This window comes from Magnolia sinica, chromosome 11, assembly GCF_029962835.1.
Source record: "Magnolia sinica isolate HGM2019 chromosome 11, MsV1, whole genome shotgun sequence".
NCBI lineage: Eukaryota > Viridiplantae > Streptophyta > Magnoliopsida > Magnoliales > Magnoliaceae > Magnolia > Magnolia sinica.
In genome coordinates this window covers 79,295,455-79,313,580 of record NC_080583.1, presented here as the reverse complement: position 1 = coordinate 79,313,580, position 18,126 = coordinate 79,295,455, and positions in this window count along the sequence as shown.

Here is an 18,126-nt window from a genome sequence, read left to right as displayed (position 1 = left end):
CTTAAAAGGGTGCTTTTTACTGAACCTACATGTGTTGGAACAAATGCTACCACCATTAGCTTAATGTGCTGGCTTTTTTAATTATGTAAAAATAAAGGTGCTAGTGATGATGTTGCCTTGGTCTCCATGTAGCCTTTAGGTCTTTCACCTAAAATATCAACCACTGATGGATCAAATTGAACTGGATAAACTACTTGATCAACGGTTCTGAGATCATTACCCTATGTACTAATTTTAATCATGTGGTTCAAATAAGTCATGGATGGGGGTCATTTTTGGATCTCATGACGACATAAGGTCACGCATACAGTGGTTCAGATTTTACATAAAAATCATGGTGGGCCCACTCAAGCAATCGACCCTTTTGCTCATGCACCCACCCAGTTAGATGTTAAAGAAATATAATTAAAGGTAGTGGAAGGATAATTATATTACTTAATGAGGTATCTTTTTAAAAAGCTATTTGATAAAAAAAATTATGATTAGATAGGGTTCATCCCCTCACATATGGTGTATAACTATCCAAACCATCCAAATTACAGGTCCCATTACACAAAATAACACTGATCAAGCACTCCTAACCGTGCAACAAGCACTCCTAACCGTGCAATTAACAGATGACACTGATCAAGCACTCCTAACCGTGCAATTAACAGCTGTAAAATGGATGATGAAAAGAAAAGTAGCAACCGGTCCACATTGGAAGAAAAAGATCATATCGTTAATATCGTCCTCTTAGTCAATTCATGGTTATTGCTCCATCCCTTGTTGGGTCAGCTTTCAGATGGCCTGGACTGCTACACAGCTCTTCCGTGTGTATGGTTGAAGAGTCACAACCATTTCTATCTAGTGCAATACTAACATGTGACTCTAGACCATCATGTCCAGTGCCCTGGGATACAGACTGCCCACAATGCCCTGTCGGAGAAAGTTTTCCTGTGCTGAGAAGCTAAGTGGGGCCCACTATAATATTTGTGAGAAATTCACCTAGACCATTCATTCTTTGAAAATGAGGTAAATTATGTTGAAATTTGGTTTTTGAAAATAAAAAATATTCGAAAATTTTTGAAATTTTCGTTTTGATGCCAAAAACGCTTTTTGGAAAATTTCAAATGAAAAGTGTGTTGTGTTGTCCCACATCAGAAATGAGAAGAGAAAACTTGTGGTTTATATGTAGAGGTGTTTATAGTATTTTTACTTGAAGTTTTGGAGATTGAGGCGCTCGGGTTACGCATTTCAATGCTCACATGCTCAGGCACGGGCGAGGGCAGAATCCAAATAGGCTTATCTTATCCTGGAAGCAATTCGTCTGTAACCCATCATCAATTGATAAGGGGGTGAATCACGCGCTTTAAGGATAATGTTTTTTTGGTCTCTGATCATATTATAGTACTAATATTTATGGTAAGAGTGGATCTTACATAAACATCTACGGGTTCCATCAAAATCAAGAGTAGCCTTCTATGCAATTTCCTTTAATTTTTCAAAATATTTTTAGCAGGCCACACAACTATTTTTCACATGAAATCCACTCCAACCATTAGTGCCTAATCCCATTTTAGGATTAGATTCAAAAAATAGGTAGCTACGTTAAAGAAAACAGTTGGGAGAGACATATATATCATTGATTTTTACCAGGTCCATAATGAGTATATGAATTTCACTCTAATCATTAGATGTCACACCAAAATTTAGGCATAAGCCTAAAAATAAGGCTCATTCCTAATTTAGATGAGTCATCCCGAGGGAAATGGTTAAAAGTGAGTGTGTTGCCTTGTTTACTGTTTCCAATTATGTGGTTAGCCTAGGTCATAAATAGGGATAGTTTTAGGCCTTTTGAGTAGCATGAGGTGACACATTTGGTAATTGGGAAGGATTTTACATTAATAAACATCTTGGTGAGGCCCACCTAAGGGCCTGTTTGATTTTTGAAGTAAATGGTAATTACTTGGTAAATAAGTAATAATTACTTACTAGGGAATTACCCATCGTTTTCTGCACATATGTTGACGGCTTAGCTTTTTGGCATTAAAATTGAGGATGACTGCCAAATGAATATAGGGCCCACTATAATGTACATGATGTATCGACACCGTTCATCCTATACATCAGCCTGATTTAGGCCATGAACCCAAAAATGAGGCAGATCCAAAGCTCCAGTGGACCACACCACAAGAAATAGTAGAAATTGAATGCTTGCCGTATAAAAATTTATGTAGGCCATAGAAGTTTTGGCTGAAGGTGATATTTGTATTTATCCCTTATCAATGTTTTTATGACCTCATGAACAGGTTAGATGACAAATAAACATTAATGTGGGCCCAATAAACAAAATAACTTTTAATGACAGAAGTTTAAGGCCATTGTTTCCCGTGATATGGGCCACTTGAGCATTGCATTTGTCTCAATTTTGAACTTAGGCCCTAAAATCTTCTGATAAAATAGATGAACGGTGTGGATATGTCATGCATATCAAAGTGGGGTCCACAAATGCAAGTCAGCTTTTTCGGACCAATTTTCGAGAAGAAAATGCATTTGAAATTTCAAACCGGGGAAAATGTAAAAATGACCCTTTTCAAGGGTATTTCCCTGTTCCCTCAAAATCAAACAGGCCTAAGTAGTTGACCCATTTACTCACAGGCTAACCCAACCGGCTGTTCAAGAAATATAACCAAAGGTGGTGAAAAGATCATCATATCAATTAATGAGATGGCTTTTTAAAAACCTTTTTGAAAAGAAATATTGGAATATAAATTCCTTTATGAGCCGGTATTTTTATATATTTAAATTCCAAGTTACATTATACAAAATCACATTAATCAAGTAGATCCTAACCATGCAATCAACAGCTGTAAAATGGATGATTGATGAAAAGTAAAGTCGTGATTGGTCTACATTGGAAGTGAAAGATCAGATGGTTAATATTGTTGTCTCAGTCAATTCTTGGTTTATTGTTCCATCCATTGATGGGTCAACTTTTGAATGGTCTAGATTGCCATATAGCGATTCCTTGTGCAATGCTAACTTGTGACTCTAGACCATCATTTACAATGCTTTGGGATGCGGATTGCCATGATGCCCAATAGTAGGAAGTTTTCGCTCAAAAGCTAGGTTGGGCCACCACGGTGTTTATGAGAAATCTACTTAGTCCCTAAGTTATTGTGGGTGGCGTGGCAGGTAGATCCAAATCCATTCCTACCACTATAATAATAATTTCATGTTAGGCCGATGGCCAGAAACTTAGGCTCACTTGTGATTTAAGTGGACCATAATAAAGGAAAAGGTTGGGAGAGATACGTCCACTCTTGATTTTTAGAGGCCACTTTATGTAGGGTTTGGATTGCATATAAGCATCACGATGGAGCCCAAAAAGGTTTGAACGGTAGGCAGCTCTTTTCAATTATTTCCAATCGTGTGGTGCACTTGAGTTTTAGATCTATCTAAATTTTGGCCTCATGTCTTAACATGATCTTTCAAAATGGATGGACAGACTGGATTTACCAAAAACACCACTATGGGCCCAACATAGCTTATGCTGGCATGAATTTCCTACAAAAGGCTTTTGCTCGAAATTCACATCAACATGATGTGACGTGATGCTGATTGGGTAACAGGACCTGGCTAAAGACGGATGCTCTTGTGAGGCGCACTGTGATATATATATATATATATATATATATATATATATATATATATATATATATATATATATATATATATATATATATATATATATATATCCATGTTGGGGCCATTCTCCATGGACCCCACCATGATATTTATTTGATATTGAACATGTTGTATAAGAGGCTCAAGTGGACCACACCATAGAAAGCAGTGAGATAGAAAACTTACCATTAAAAATTTATTGGGAACCATATAATTTTTTGATGTAACTCATTCTTTGGCCCATGACATTGAATTAAATTCTGAATTCAATGGATAAAATGGATTCAATATATCCTATGGTGGGCCCCACAACCTTTAACATATGATAACCTGGACTCTTAACACATGATAAGCACAACTTAAACCCTTAACACATGACAACCTCGACCCCTAATACATGACAACTATGACTCTATACCCTTAACACATGACAACTTCGACCCTTAGCATAGATAACCTTGACCGAAACCCTTAACACATGATAACTTCGACCTTTTACAAATGATATATGTTCATTGTCTTCTAAAGCAATATATTATAAATTCTAAATTCTATCTCCTTCATTGTCTTTCATATGACAACTACAACCATTTATCTCCACCTCAAATGTCTTCTGACAATCACTTCTCCCCATGACAACAACCACAACCATCATTCTCTATCCATAACTAAAACTGGCTTCCATCTCTAATAAAGTGTTATTTTGCAAAATAATTATAAAAAAATCATTCAAAATGTCTTGTACTTATTAGTGGCTTCCATCTCTAACAAATGTGGTCGTCGGAGCAAAAAACAACACTCGTTTTTAGGGTAGTAGAAGTTGTTGATGGTGCCATACACCAAAAAAGTTGATGATGGTGATTGTAAGACGAAAAATGAGTAAAGGGGGGAGGGGGGATCTTTTAAAAGGAAGAAGAAGAGTCAGAGGAAAACAACGAAGGAAGAAGAAGGTCCATATGCACACTAGGCTACAAGCATGGGAAATTTTGTCCCAAATTTGTTTAAAAAACTGTTAGGGGGCCATCTAGGGTGATTTTTTTAAAGTCTCAATTTTTGGGGCATTTGGCATTACCACAAGGATACTTTGGTCAAAATAACTTATAAAATTTATAAATAGTAGGTAGTTATTTGAAAAATTCCCTATTAAATAATAACTTGTGTATGCGTGTCTGAGTGTCATCGGTCAAAAGCAACTGAATACCTTATTTCGGTCCAATCATGAAAGATGAGTCAGGCAGCTATTGGTGTGCTAAAGGAATAAAGACAAACTTAAGAGTTGGTTGATTTTGTACGAGTGTCATCGGTCAAAAGCCACTGAATACCTTATTTCGGTCCAATTATGAAAGATGAGTGAGGCAGCTATTGGTGTGCTTAAGGAATAAAGACAAACTTAAGAGTTGGTTGATTTTTAATTTTCTTAGTAAATAGGTGTAAACAAATAATTATGACTAATTTCAGGTGTTTGAAATCATCAAGGACTTACATCTTAAAAATGGGTCCACACAAACTATGTTATCACTGATTTAAACTTGTGGTCCTCATCGTGATGCATGTGACTTATTTACACCATCCAACCTTTTTAACAACACATTTTAGGGTATGAGTCTAAAAATGAGGTAAATCCCAAAGTCAAGTGGGCCACACCTTAAGAAACAATGATTGTAAAAATGTCAATTGTTGAAAGCTATTCTCTCTCTAGGGCCCACATTAATGCTTACTTGTCATCTAAATTATTCACAAGGTCACGGAGTCATGGACAAAAGGAAAACAAAAATATTAACTTAATCCAAAATTTCTAAGGCCCTCAAAAAGCTTTCAATGGTAAGAGCTCAATTCCTATTACTTCATATGGTCTGGTTCATTTGAACTTTAAGATATGCCTCAATTTTTTATTTTATTTATTTATTTATTTATTTATTTATTTTGGGCCATGACTTAAAATGAGTTAGGTAGTAGACCCACAAATGTAACAAATTTCTTTCCTGGGTGAGTACAATAAACGAGGGTGCATGTCAACATCATCTGGAAACTGCAGCCGAAATTCAAAGGTAAATAATTATTACCCATCTACTTTGAATTAGCAATTAGAAAATCAAATATCTTCTTTAGAGTATGATAGATGACACACCGGCACTTAAAAAATACCTCAAAATTGTAAAAGTCATATAGAGATGGTTCAAATTAAACCGTCCAACTTATGGCCCCCGGTCTGGCTGAATAAAACATTAAACTTACTTCATCAATTGACTATAGATGGGTATGGTTAGAAATGAAAGCATATCCAATGGCCATATTTCAACTAACAAATGTCCAAAAATCAATGGGTCAGATTTCAGAAAATTTTCATTTCGAGGATGTGGCTTATCTATAATAGGTTAATTTTTAATCTATCCCAGGTATACAATTTCTGCCTGCGTATTAAGCGATTTACTCTACCAGAGTACCAAATAGGAGATAGACGCTGGGGTTGCGCGTGGGACCTTCCACGTCCGCGTAAAGGTTACCTCGTACATTTTCCACGCGAAATGATTCTTACAGCGGATGTATCGAAAGTTAAGGTACAGCTATTTAATACCACTTCCATATCAAGGGTTTTGAAAATCTGATCGGTGAGAAAGGTGGGACACACCATTTTAATTCTATTCAAGGAAAGTCAAAGGCAATAGATTTCGTAGACAAACACAATACAAAAATCAATGTTTATCCAATGGTAAGAGTCATCATAATGGTGTCATGGATACAATTAGTAGATCCTTCCGATTTTCATAGAAGATGATTAGAATAGTGTGGACACCATTTTCAAGGATCAGATATTTTAGGCATAAGATGTGTTGGCAGAAAAACTAACTGTTGCATCGCAGCATCTATACCGCTTCCATACCTGTTTATTTCTCTTTCCACGTAAAACGTACCATGCTTAAATCCAAACCGTAGCAGTGAGGGACTCGGTTTGGCCAGTGATCCTTCGGTAGCCAGGTTGCTAGTAGTCGGTGCTTAGTGACCCTGCCATATGATGTATGTACTTTATCCATGCCGTCCATACATTTTTCCATATTATTTTAGGGCTTGATCCAAAACATTAGGCAGATCCAGATCTAAGGTATATCACACCGTAGAAAAATAATAGTGATTGAATGTCCACCATTGAAAAAATCCTAGGGCCTACAGTAATATTTATTTGACATCCAAACTGTTGACTAGGTCATGCAAACCTGCATAAAGGTAAAAATCAAATATCAGTTTAATCCAAAACTTTTGTGGCTTCAAGAAGTTTTTCACTTTGCACATTTAGTCAACATTATCTCTTTTTATGGAGTCCACTTGAGATTTGAATATACCACGGTGGGTTACACATGAAATTCTCACCCTCTTCGATTTTAACATCCTTCAAAAGATGCGGTTATGGTTAACATAAAGAAAAAAGAAAAGAAAAGTGAGAACTACATTGATAATTGATTATTACCTCTATTAATTGCATTTATAAAAGAATTAAAAAAACAAATACCCCTTAATGCCATACAGTTGTTTTTACCGATGGAAGAAATTGACTCCAAATGTTAATAGTCAAAACACAATGTTATTGGTTGGTGTACCATAAGACTGATCCAAAGATTAAGTGGACCACACTGCAAAATCGAGGGAATTAATTGTCTACCAATGAAACCCTTTTGAGGTCACAGAAGTTTTAAGTCAAGATTATATTTTTTTCCTACATAAGTTTTGGATCAAGCCAAATATTTGTTTTTTTATATTTATTTAAGTCTTTGTAACCTTATGAATAGATTGGATGGAAAATAATTAAATGTTTTGTTGGGTCTTACAAGTGTTTTAATGGTGAGAGTTATTGTCCCCCTGCTATTTACCGTGTGGCCCACTTAAGCTTTTGATATGACTCATTTTTAAGATCAAGATCTAAAATGATCTCTCTAAATGGATGAACAATGTGGATATATATATATATCCTTTTGGAGCCATGTAGCTTTGATTTCACATGAACTGTTCGTACAACTGAGAGCTCTAAGAGCGTCGGTGGTGTGTGGTACACCAGCCAGGCATGGGATCGTTATGCAAAGTGTACTCTATTGGTGCGTCTGCCATCTGCACTCAGTTAAAAAAGATGTAGTGCATGTATTATTGAAGAATGAAAGCATTTAGTAGATACATCTCTATGTATCACACTTAGGCATTATAGTATAGCAATCAGATCCATCTATCTAATAGTCCATAGTATTGAAAGCTTATATTTAAAAAATAATGCCTATTGGATAATCCTATTCATCAGATCAATGGTCCTTAATTAATGCAATAGAGTGAAGCAAATTGAAGGATGACAGTTACGTAAATCCAAACCGTAGATGCTGGTGTAAGATTATCTGTATACGCTGACAGACACTTACCTATATCCAAACTGTCGTAGTGAGAGATACGATTTGGCTAGTGACCCTGCCCGTAGCTAAATGGCTAGTACTCTGTGCTCTTTGAGCCCACCATGATGTATTTGTTTTATCCACACCGTCCATATATTTTTTCGTATTATTTTAGTGCTTCATCTAAAAAATTAGGTAGATTCAAGTCTAAGGTATATCACACCATAGAAAAATAGTAGTGATTGAATGTCTATTGTTAAAATCTTCCTAAGGCCAACTGTTATGTTTATTTGACATTCAAACGGTTGATTAGGTCATGCAAACCTGGATAAAGGTAAAAATCAAATATGAACTTGACCCAAAACTTCCGAGGCCCGAAGAAGTTTTTAATGGTAAGTGTTCAATCAACGGTTTTTTCCTATGATGTGGCTCACTTGAGATTTGGATATTTCTTATTTTTAGACTCATACCATAAAATGATATGAAAAAATGGATTAACAACATGGATGAAACACATACATTATAGTGGGGCCCACAAAGCACCGACCACTGCCCATTAGCCTAGTGCCAGGGTCACTAACCAATCCGCGGACCATAGGGAGAGCTGCGGTAGAGGCCCGTAAGTCATATTGATTGGACCAGTCCATGTCGGATTAGTTGGCATTTGTTTATTATTAGATGTCCCCCAAATGAATGATTATTTCTTAAGAGGCAGATTTCCTACCAAATTTCACATGAAGTTCTTTCTTGGGATGCTATGTGGGGCCTACTGTGATGTTTGTGAGAAATCTCATTTTACGAGCTTATTTTAAGACTTGACAAAAAATGATTTGGATCTAAAATTCAAGTGGGCCTCATAAGAGAAAATAGTAGGGATTGGATGTAGAGGTGTACATGAGTCGAATTGAGTTGAGCTTGGCACAACTCAACTCTGCTTAGCCACTATTTGACCCGAGCTCGAACTCAGCTCGCTCAGTCCTCGAGTCGATTTCAAGCTAAAATTGAGCCTATGCAGCATTTTCACAATAAGATGGATCGAGTGCACTTTCAATTTCTTGCTATATGTAAAATAGTAGCAGGTATTTACAGGTATTTCATCAAATACCTTATAGGCAACATCAAAATCAAGAAAAAAAGGATATTTGTTTCATATACATTCCTTCCTTGCCACCAGCCGACACTTTGTTGAGTCATTTCATCAAACACTTGGTGAGCAACATCAATATCAAAGTAACTGAGTCACCGAACTGCTTCGATCCGAGTTTGATTCGAGTTGGGGTTCTATCCAAGTTGAGTCAAGCTCGGGCAAACTCGAACTCGGTTCAAAAATTTTCCGAGCTTAAAAAATTAACTCGACTCGGTTCAAACTCAGTTTTGAACTGAGTTGAATCAAGCTTTTTTTAGTCGAGTCAAGCAAGCTAACCAAGCTAACTCAGTTCATGTACAACCCTAAGTTGAAACATTCGTTTGACCATAAAACCTAATGTTTTTGTGTTTTCACTTCATCCAGGTGAAAATGACCTTATACATAACTTAATGGTAGGATGGCATATAAACATTAATGTGGAACTCATGAAGGTTTCTACAATAGGCAATTTATTCCCTACTTTGGCATCTCAATAGTCTGCATGTTACGTTTACAGTTTACCCTGTGTGTGCTATATCCACTCCGTCCATTTCCCCACTCATTTTAGGACATAATCCCAAACACGTGGGAGATCCGAAACTCAAGAGGTCCACAGCTAAAAACTGTAGGATTGAATGCCTGCTATTGAAACTTAATTTTAAGCCAAGGAATTAAATATTTGATGATCAGGGTGATATTTGGCCATTATTTTTAATTTACACAGGTGGGACTCACCTTGTGAACGCGTTGGATAGCATATTAACACCACTGTGATTCCCACAAAGGTTTCAATGGTGGGAATTTTCATCCTCACCTTTTTCAACGGTGTGGCCCACTTGAGTTTTGAATTTCCCTCTTGTTTTGGCTCAGGTACTAAAACGAAATCTTGAAACCAATTGTCCGAGTGGATATAGCACAGACTCGGTTGACCCATGTCACAGCTTGGTGTACAAACAAGTTCGTTAGAGAAGTCTCGTCTAGTCTCGAATTGAGTCGCCACTGGCCCCAGTAGGGTGTGAAACTGTAAATAGTCCCGTCTAGGCTGAGTTTAAGTCGGACAGAACCTGAGTCGACTCGCTATGGGATTCGCCCAAGGCTTAAAAAAAATGAAGCAGCTGCTCGGGCAAGCAACCTTCCATTTCTTATGATACTCAGGCCGAATATGGCTCTTGACCGAGTGCAGTCGCATGATCAGATTGGTTGAGACAATCCTAACCTCTGATTCTTGTACACCTGTCCTCGGAAGTACGACCAATTTCCATTTTAACCGTACAGTTTATGCCGATCAATCTGGTGGTCAGATACTTAAATAAGTTTTTATTTTTGTTCATGATGCATCTACACTGGATAACATAATTTTAACAGTTTAATTTGATTACTAAAATGCCACGTGTGCTTTTTCTAAGTGCCTGCGTATCTTCCGTCATATTCTATAGTATCAAAGTTTTTCTCTCTCACGGTGGGCCCAACTAAAATGATCTCTTAAAGCGGATGAACGGGGTGGATATGTCACAAACATCACTGTGGGCCCAGCTAGCATCCCAGCGCAGGAACTTCCTGCAAAAGCCTTCGGCAGGAAATCCGCGTCCCTCAAAAAGTGCACTCTCGTGCTCGGACAGGGATTGGCTACTCCCCTTGCGGTCGGTACTATGTGGGCCCCACCATGATGTATGCGTTTCATCCATGCTGTCCATCTATTTTTCTAGATCATTTTATGGCATGAGACCAAGAGTTAGGTATATCCCAATCTCAAGTAGAACACATCACGGGAACAGTGTTGAATGAACGTCGACCATTAAAAACTTTTTGGGGCCATAAAAGTTTTGGATCAAGCTGATCATCTTCATTTTTTTTCCCTTAATCTGGGTTTGTATGACCTAATCAACAGATTGGATTGCAAATAAACAGTACAATGGGCCTTAGGAGGATTTTAATGGTGGATATCCACATGAGGTTTATATCCCTCTTATTTTTAGGATCTAGCTCAAAACTAATATTTAAAAATGGATGAACCGAATGGATGCATACATCATGGTGGGGCCCATAGAGCACCAACTACCGGCCACCGAGCCGGTGGCCGGGGGAGTAGCCAATCCGTTTCCCTTGTGCTCGGCTGGGTAGTCACCCTTGGAAACGGATCGGCTACTCCCCCTGCCACCATCCCCGTGGCTGGTGGTCAGTGCTCTTTGGCCTACCATGATGTATATGTTTTATCCATTTCGTTCATCCACTTTTAAAGATCATTTTAGGGCTTTAACTAAAAAATGAGAGGGATATAAATCTCAGGTGGACTACACCACAGGAAAACAACAGTGATTGGATATTCATAATTTAAATCCTCCTAAGACTTAATCCCTAATCATCTTGGCTTTGGATAGATCTTTAATTTAGTTGTGATCGTTTTGATTAGTTAGTGGTAGATCGATTAGATTTGGGCCCGATGTGAACAAATCACGAGGTTAAACTCGATGCTTACGTGATTTAATAGATTCATTGGCTCTCTATAATTGATTAATTGGATTTGTGTGATTCTTTACTGATACTATTGGTGTATAGGCTCATCTCGAGCGTCAAGGGTCAGTAAGTGACAATGTAAGTTAATTATAATAAAAATTTTCAAAGATTTTTGAAAAAATTCAAAATATCAAAAATCTGGAACATTACACATCCCCCACGCCCCACACACACTGATACCATAGTGAAATTTCACCAAATCGGGTATTCGAACTCTTGACCTCGTGTTGAAACTCCTATGAGTACCACCAAGGCATGAGTAAAGACCCATGGTGGACCACATATTGGAAACAACATACACCCACCCAATTGTTTCCATTAGTGTGGCCCATGTGAATCATTGATGGGTATGATATTTGTGCCACGAGCCTAATTTTTGTATAAAATTTAATAGTTGGAGTGGATTTGTTATAATTATCATGGAGAGCCTTGTAAAAATCAAAGGTGGATGTCACTTACAAATATTTCCTTTTTTGTGGTCCACCAAAATCACAAGTCAAACTCTTTTTCTTTTTTTTATTTCTTTTTTTTTTTTTTTGTTTGGGCCTAGTAGGGTGCTGAATATCTTATGATGGGAGTGGATCTTACACAAACATCACTGTCGCTCCATCAAAATCAAGAGTGGCCTTCCATACAATTTCCTTTATTTTTCAAAATACGTTTAGCAGGCCTCATCACAACTGTTATGTGCATGTGAGATCCACTCCAACCATTGGTGGTGATCCCATTTTAGAAATAGATTCACAAAAATAGGTGGCCAAGCCAAAGGAAATTGTGAGGAGAGATGTATACCCTTGATTTTTATAAGTTCTACCATAATGAGCATATGAAATCCACTCCAACTACTAGCTGTCGCATCAAAATTTAAGCCTAATCCCTGAAAGGTCACTCTTTACCTAACCTACCTGTGCTAGAACAAACGCTACCATCATTAGCTTAATGTGCTGGCTTTTTTATGCAAAAATAATGGTGCTAGTAATGATGTTGCCTCGGTCTCTGCGTCACCTTTAGGTCTTTCACCTGAAAGATCATCCACTGATGGATCAAAATGAATTGGATAAAGTACACTATTAACCTTCCGAGATCATTACCATATATACTATTTTCAATCATGTGGTTCACCTAAGTCATGGATGGGGGTCATTTTTGGGCCCTGTGATGAACATAAGGTGATACATACAGTGGTTCAGGTGGAATTTACATAAAAATCATGGTGGGCCCACTGAAGGACCCTTTTACTCATGCACCCACCTAGTGAGATGTTAAAGAAATAAAATTAAAGGTAGTGGGAGGATAATTATATCACTTGATGAGGTAGCTTTTTAAAAACCTATTTGATAAAAAAAGTAATGTAATATAATTGTAATATTATGATTAGATAGGGTTCATCCCCTCACATATGATGTAGAACTATCTAAACCATCCAAATTACAGGTCCCATTACACAAAATGACACTGATAAAGCACTCCTAACTGTGCAATTAACAGCTGTAAAATGAATGATGAAAAGTAAAGTAGCAATTGGTCCACATTAGGAAAAAAAAGAAAAACGAAGTAGATCAGATCATACCTCTCAGTCAATTCATGGTGGAAAAAAAGAAGAAGATCAATTCATGGTGGAAAAAAAAGATCAGATCGTACCTCTCAGTCAATTCACGATTTGCGGGGTAGGAACTCTATATAGGAACATAGTGACAAGTGTGGAGGGACACTCACATCGTAAATAGGCCGGGCTTGATTTCCCGATCACTGGGCCGAACATAATTTTTCTGACCCCCTATGGGAGAATAATATTTTAGTGAGGCATATTTGCTGCTCTCGATATTCAAACATAGTATACTCTGCTCGCTCTGATACCATGTCAAAAAACCATTTACTTTAAAAGCTTAACTAGTAGAATGTGGTGTATCAATGTATAGCAAAGGACTTTGTCACTTCAAGAGGGTGCCCCACCTTGATATTTGTGAGAAATTCACCTCAACCATTCATTCTTTAAAAATGAGGTAAATTCAAAACTCATGTGGGCCACATGACAGGCAGGTCCAAACCCACTCCTATCACTAGAAGAATAATTTCATGTTACGTAGGCATAGGGTCAAAAACCTAATTTCACCTGTAATTCAAGTGGACCACAATAAAAGAAAAGGTTCGGAGAGAGATGTCCACCATTGACTTTTATGAGCCTACTACAGTGATTATATAAAATTTACTTCAACAATTATATGTCATACTAAAGTTTACAATTTAGCCCATTCATGATTCATGTGGGTTAAAAAAATAAAAACAGTTTGGAAGGTGAGGGATGGCCTGCACATTATTTCCAATGGTGTGAAATGCATTTAAAAAAAGGTACTGAAAAATAAATTCTATTACAAGTAGGTAGTTACTTGAAAAATACCCCGTTACGTAATAACCCATGCATGCATGTATGGATGTCATCGGTCAAAAGCAGTGGAATCCTTTGTTTTAATCGGTCCATGAAAGATGAGTTTAAGGCAACTGCTTTTCGTACTAAAGGCCAAAAGATATAAACTTATATACTCAGGTAGAGCATGTCAGATGATACACAGGCACTTAAAATTACTTAAAATTTACAAAATCGGTATATAGGTGGTTCAAATTAAACTCTCTAACTTCGGACTGTTCAGTGTGAAGTACTTATAAGCAACTTAAGGTAATTTCTAACTGCCCGTGTATTGTCCGTCATACCCTGCCAGAGCATCAAAGTATTTCTATTAAAGCATTTGATACATTCCATGCCTTGGCCACGGCCACTTGCCGGTGAGAACATCTGATTTTTAATTAGAATTATATTTCACCGGAAGTTCAGATCTTGCACGTGTTCTGTGCAGGCATGTGTGCCAAGCACAGATTTTACACGTGTTTGGTGTTGGCGTGTGTGCTCTCTGTGGATGGGCATTTAAAAAAAGGAATTTTTATAAAATAATTACTTAATTAATATAGAGTTTACATCCAGTACATTAATAAAATGTTGGAAATTATACAGGTTAATGTATTTCGGTATAATGTGAAAACCGAAAATTGCAAAATAATCAGAAATCAGGACAGGCTGAAGCACGTCTGAAATGCTGTCCTTAAAGCGTTATTTGCCCCTACTCAAGCGAATTGAGTATGCTGATAGGTTACAGGCAAACAACTTCTAGGATACGACGAGCCTGGTGTGGGTCTGCGTTCAGCAAGCACGAAGGTCCACAAAATAGAACTCAATTATACACTTTCTGGCAGTATTATAGTATAAAGGAAAAATCCTAAGAAAAGAAGAAAAGAAGAGAAAAAATAATTTCGACTTCTGCACAGGTCAGTTCAAATCTTCAGCCACTGGTTCAGTTGAACCGTCCTAGACCACACCGCTGGTCTGTTCTTCAAGTTAAGGTTTAAGCCTTGCATCGTTGCTGGAACCACTAGAATATATGAATGGAGAGGGGCTGACTGTCTCAGTTCGTATGAGTTTGCTGGAGTGAGTTGAGATGATTTGGAAACCCATCTAGGCCCTCCTTTTATAGGTTATGGTGGCTAGGGGGTTATGGTCCAGAGACTTAAATTTCATTAAGCCATTTCTAGCTGCTGGAAAACTAGCTGTTTTATGGCCGTTTTCTGACTGTTGTGCATGGGCCATTAATCTGCTGCATGCTGACTGTTGTGAGACAACAGTTAGCCGTTTTCTAGTTGTTGGGCTAGCCATGCTGTAGTTTCTGCATAACTCTTGCAATCAAGTCCATAGCTATTACACATTTCAGTCCCTCTATTTATACTGAGAGATTTCTCTCCCAGTCCTTTAGTTTCTCTGCTAACTAGCCACCCGCCATAGCCACTTAGTCGCACTGCGACTCACACACGTCTCCGGTTTGCTCAAGGTCGTGAAGGAGTAACCCTCTGTGACACAATGCGGACGTGCGAAGTGTAAAGTGCTCTACTAGCGCCTCTACAGCCACATTGCCTCACATGCCCACGCCCTCGCATCGAGCCCGAGCCCATGACCGAGACAGAGACCGAGACCGAGCCCGTGCCCGTGCCCGAGCCTGAGCGCAAGCGCGAGCGCGCGCACGGGTGTTCGCACTGGAACACGCAAGGTCCATAGTCCACAAACTAGGTAGGTAAATATTATAATACTCCATATCCTTCATATAAACCGCAGATTTTTCTCCTCTTTTCCATGTGGGACTATTCCCAAAAACCCACAAAAATGTGTTTTTTCAAAATAACTTTTTATATATTATATATTATTTTATTATTGAAATATATTTTATTAAAATTAATATTTTTTTGCAACAATCCCCCACTTGATTTTATAAAAATATTTTCTCGGTTAAATAATACTGTCAGAATAATCAGCTTATATGCATAAAGAAAGATATCTTTCGATTTTAATCTTTCTTTAGTGTAAGTATCTCAAAACTCTGTCGAAATGACTGGTAGCTGTAGCGTTGAACCAGTTATTCCTAGATAACAGAGTCGGAGAAACCACACACATATTCGCTATGTGTTTGTTAGAGTTCCCACAATCTTGCTCAGCACAATTAATGGCTATGTGCTTATCCTAATTCGTGAACGATCCCAAGAGAAAACTTCTAACTCTCATGAGAGACGACACCATCTCTACGTTCATATAGGTGAAATCCTTCCAGTGTCTCCGTTACTATAAGATACTTGTCCTTATAGACTGGATTTCATTAAGAGTTCTAAGACTTACCCTCTATCGTAACACTCAACACTTATCTATTATGGATGAGGTTTTATAATTTAGTGCTGAAAACTTTTCACATATCAGTGACTTGTTCTTACCCATTAAACCCAAAATTAGAGATTTTCTGACTTTAGGTTAGGTTACCATTACTGGTGAAACTTTGGTTGAAAAGTTTCAACCCCATCCCTCTAGATGTAACCTTTACTACCTCTCTCGGTAGAGGTTTAGTAAAAGGATTTGCCAAGTTATTGCTTGATTTTACATAAGAAATAGCAATGATTCCATCTCGAATCAATTGTCTGACATAATCATGTCGAAGACTAATATGTCTAGACTTACCATTATAAGTGCCGCTATAGGCTCTAGCTAATGTGGCTTCACTATCACAATGTAGTGACACGGTCGATGTAGGTTTTACACATAAAGGAATTTCTAATATAAGATCTCTTAGCCACTCAGCCTTTTTACCTGTTGCAGCCAGGGCTATAAATTCAGACTCCATAGTCGAATGCGTTATACAAGTCTGTTTCTTAAATATCCAAGATACAGCTACACCTCCTAAGGTGAATACCCATCCTGTAGTAGACTTGTTGTCCCCTGCACTCAATATCCAGCTCACATCGGTATATCCTTCCAATACGGTAGGAAACTCTGAATAAAATAGTCCTAAGTCTTTGGTTGCTTTTAAGTAACCAAGGACTCTACTAATTGCATTCCAATGTTCAGTACTGGGGTTACTAGTAAACTTACTAAGTTTACTCACAGTATATGCGATATTAGGTCTAGTGCATTGCATAGCATATATAAGACTCTCTATCGCACTTGCATATTCTAATTGTGTAACTGTTCTTCCAGTATTTTCTTTTAGCTTGATACTTGGATCAAATGGAGTTTTTGCTTCCTTTATATTTAGATAGTTAAGCTTGTTTAGTATCTTCTCAATATAATGAGATTGACACAAAGCATAACCCCCATAATGTTTTTTAACTTTGAAACCAAGAATGGTATCAACTTGTCCAAGATCCTTCATTTTAAATACGGAAGATAGAAACCTCTTTGTTTCAGTCACACCTTCCATTTTATTACTTATTATTAACATGTCATCAACATACAAACAAATAATAACGATGTAACTACCATCTACTTTAGAATATATACATTTGTCAGTTACATTATGCATGAAACCATGAGGTAGTATTTTGGAATCAAACTTCTCATGCCACTGTTTTGGTGCTTGTTTTAATCCATACAATGATTTAACTAATCTATATACTTTGTTTTCATTTTCTGGTAGAACGAATCCTTCAAGTTGTTCCATATATACCTCCTCGTTGAGGTCACCATTCAGGAATGCGGTCTTTACATCCATTTGGTGGATGTGAAGATGATGTATGGAAGCTAGCGCAAATAATATCCTAATGGATGTTATCCTAGCTACAGGAGAGTATGTGTCAAAGAAATCTATCCCTTCTTTTTGTCTAAAACCCTTAGCTACTAGTCGAGCTTTAAAGGTTTGGATAGTCCCATCAGTGTGATATTTCTTCCTAAATACCCACTTACAACTTATGGGTCTAGAACCTGGAGGTAAATTAACTAGTTCCCACGTTTGATTTGATAGTATAGATTCCATTTCATCGTTTATCGCTTTTTTCCAGAAAGCTGAGTCTCTAGAGGATACGGCCTCTTTATATGTTTTAGGATCATCTTCTATAGTCATTACTATAGGTATTTTCCTTATAACATTT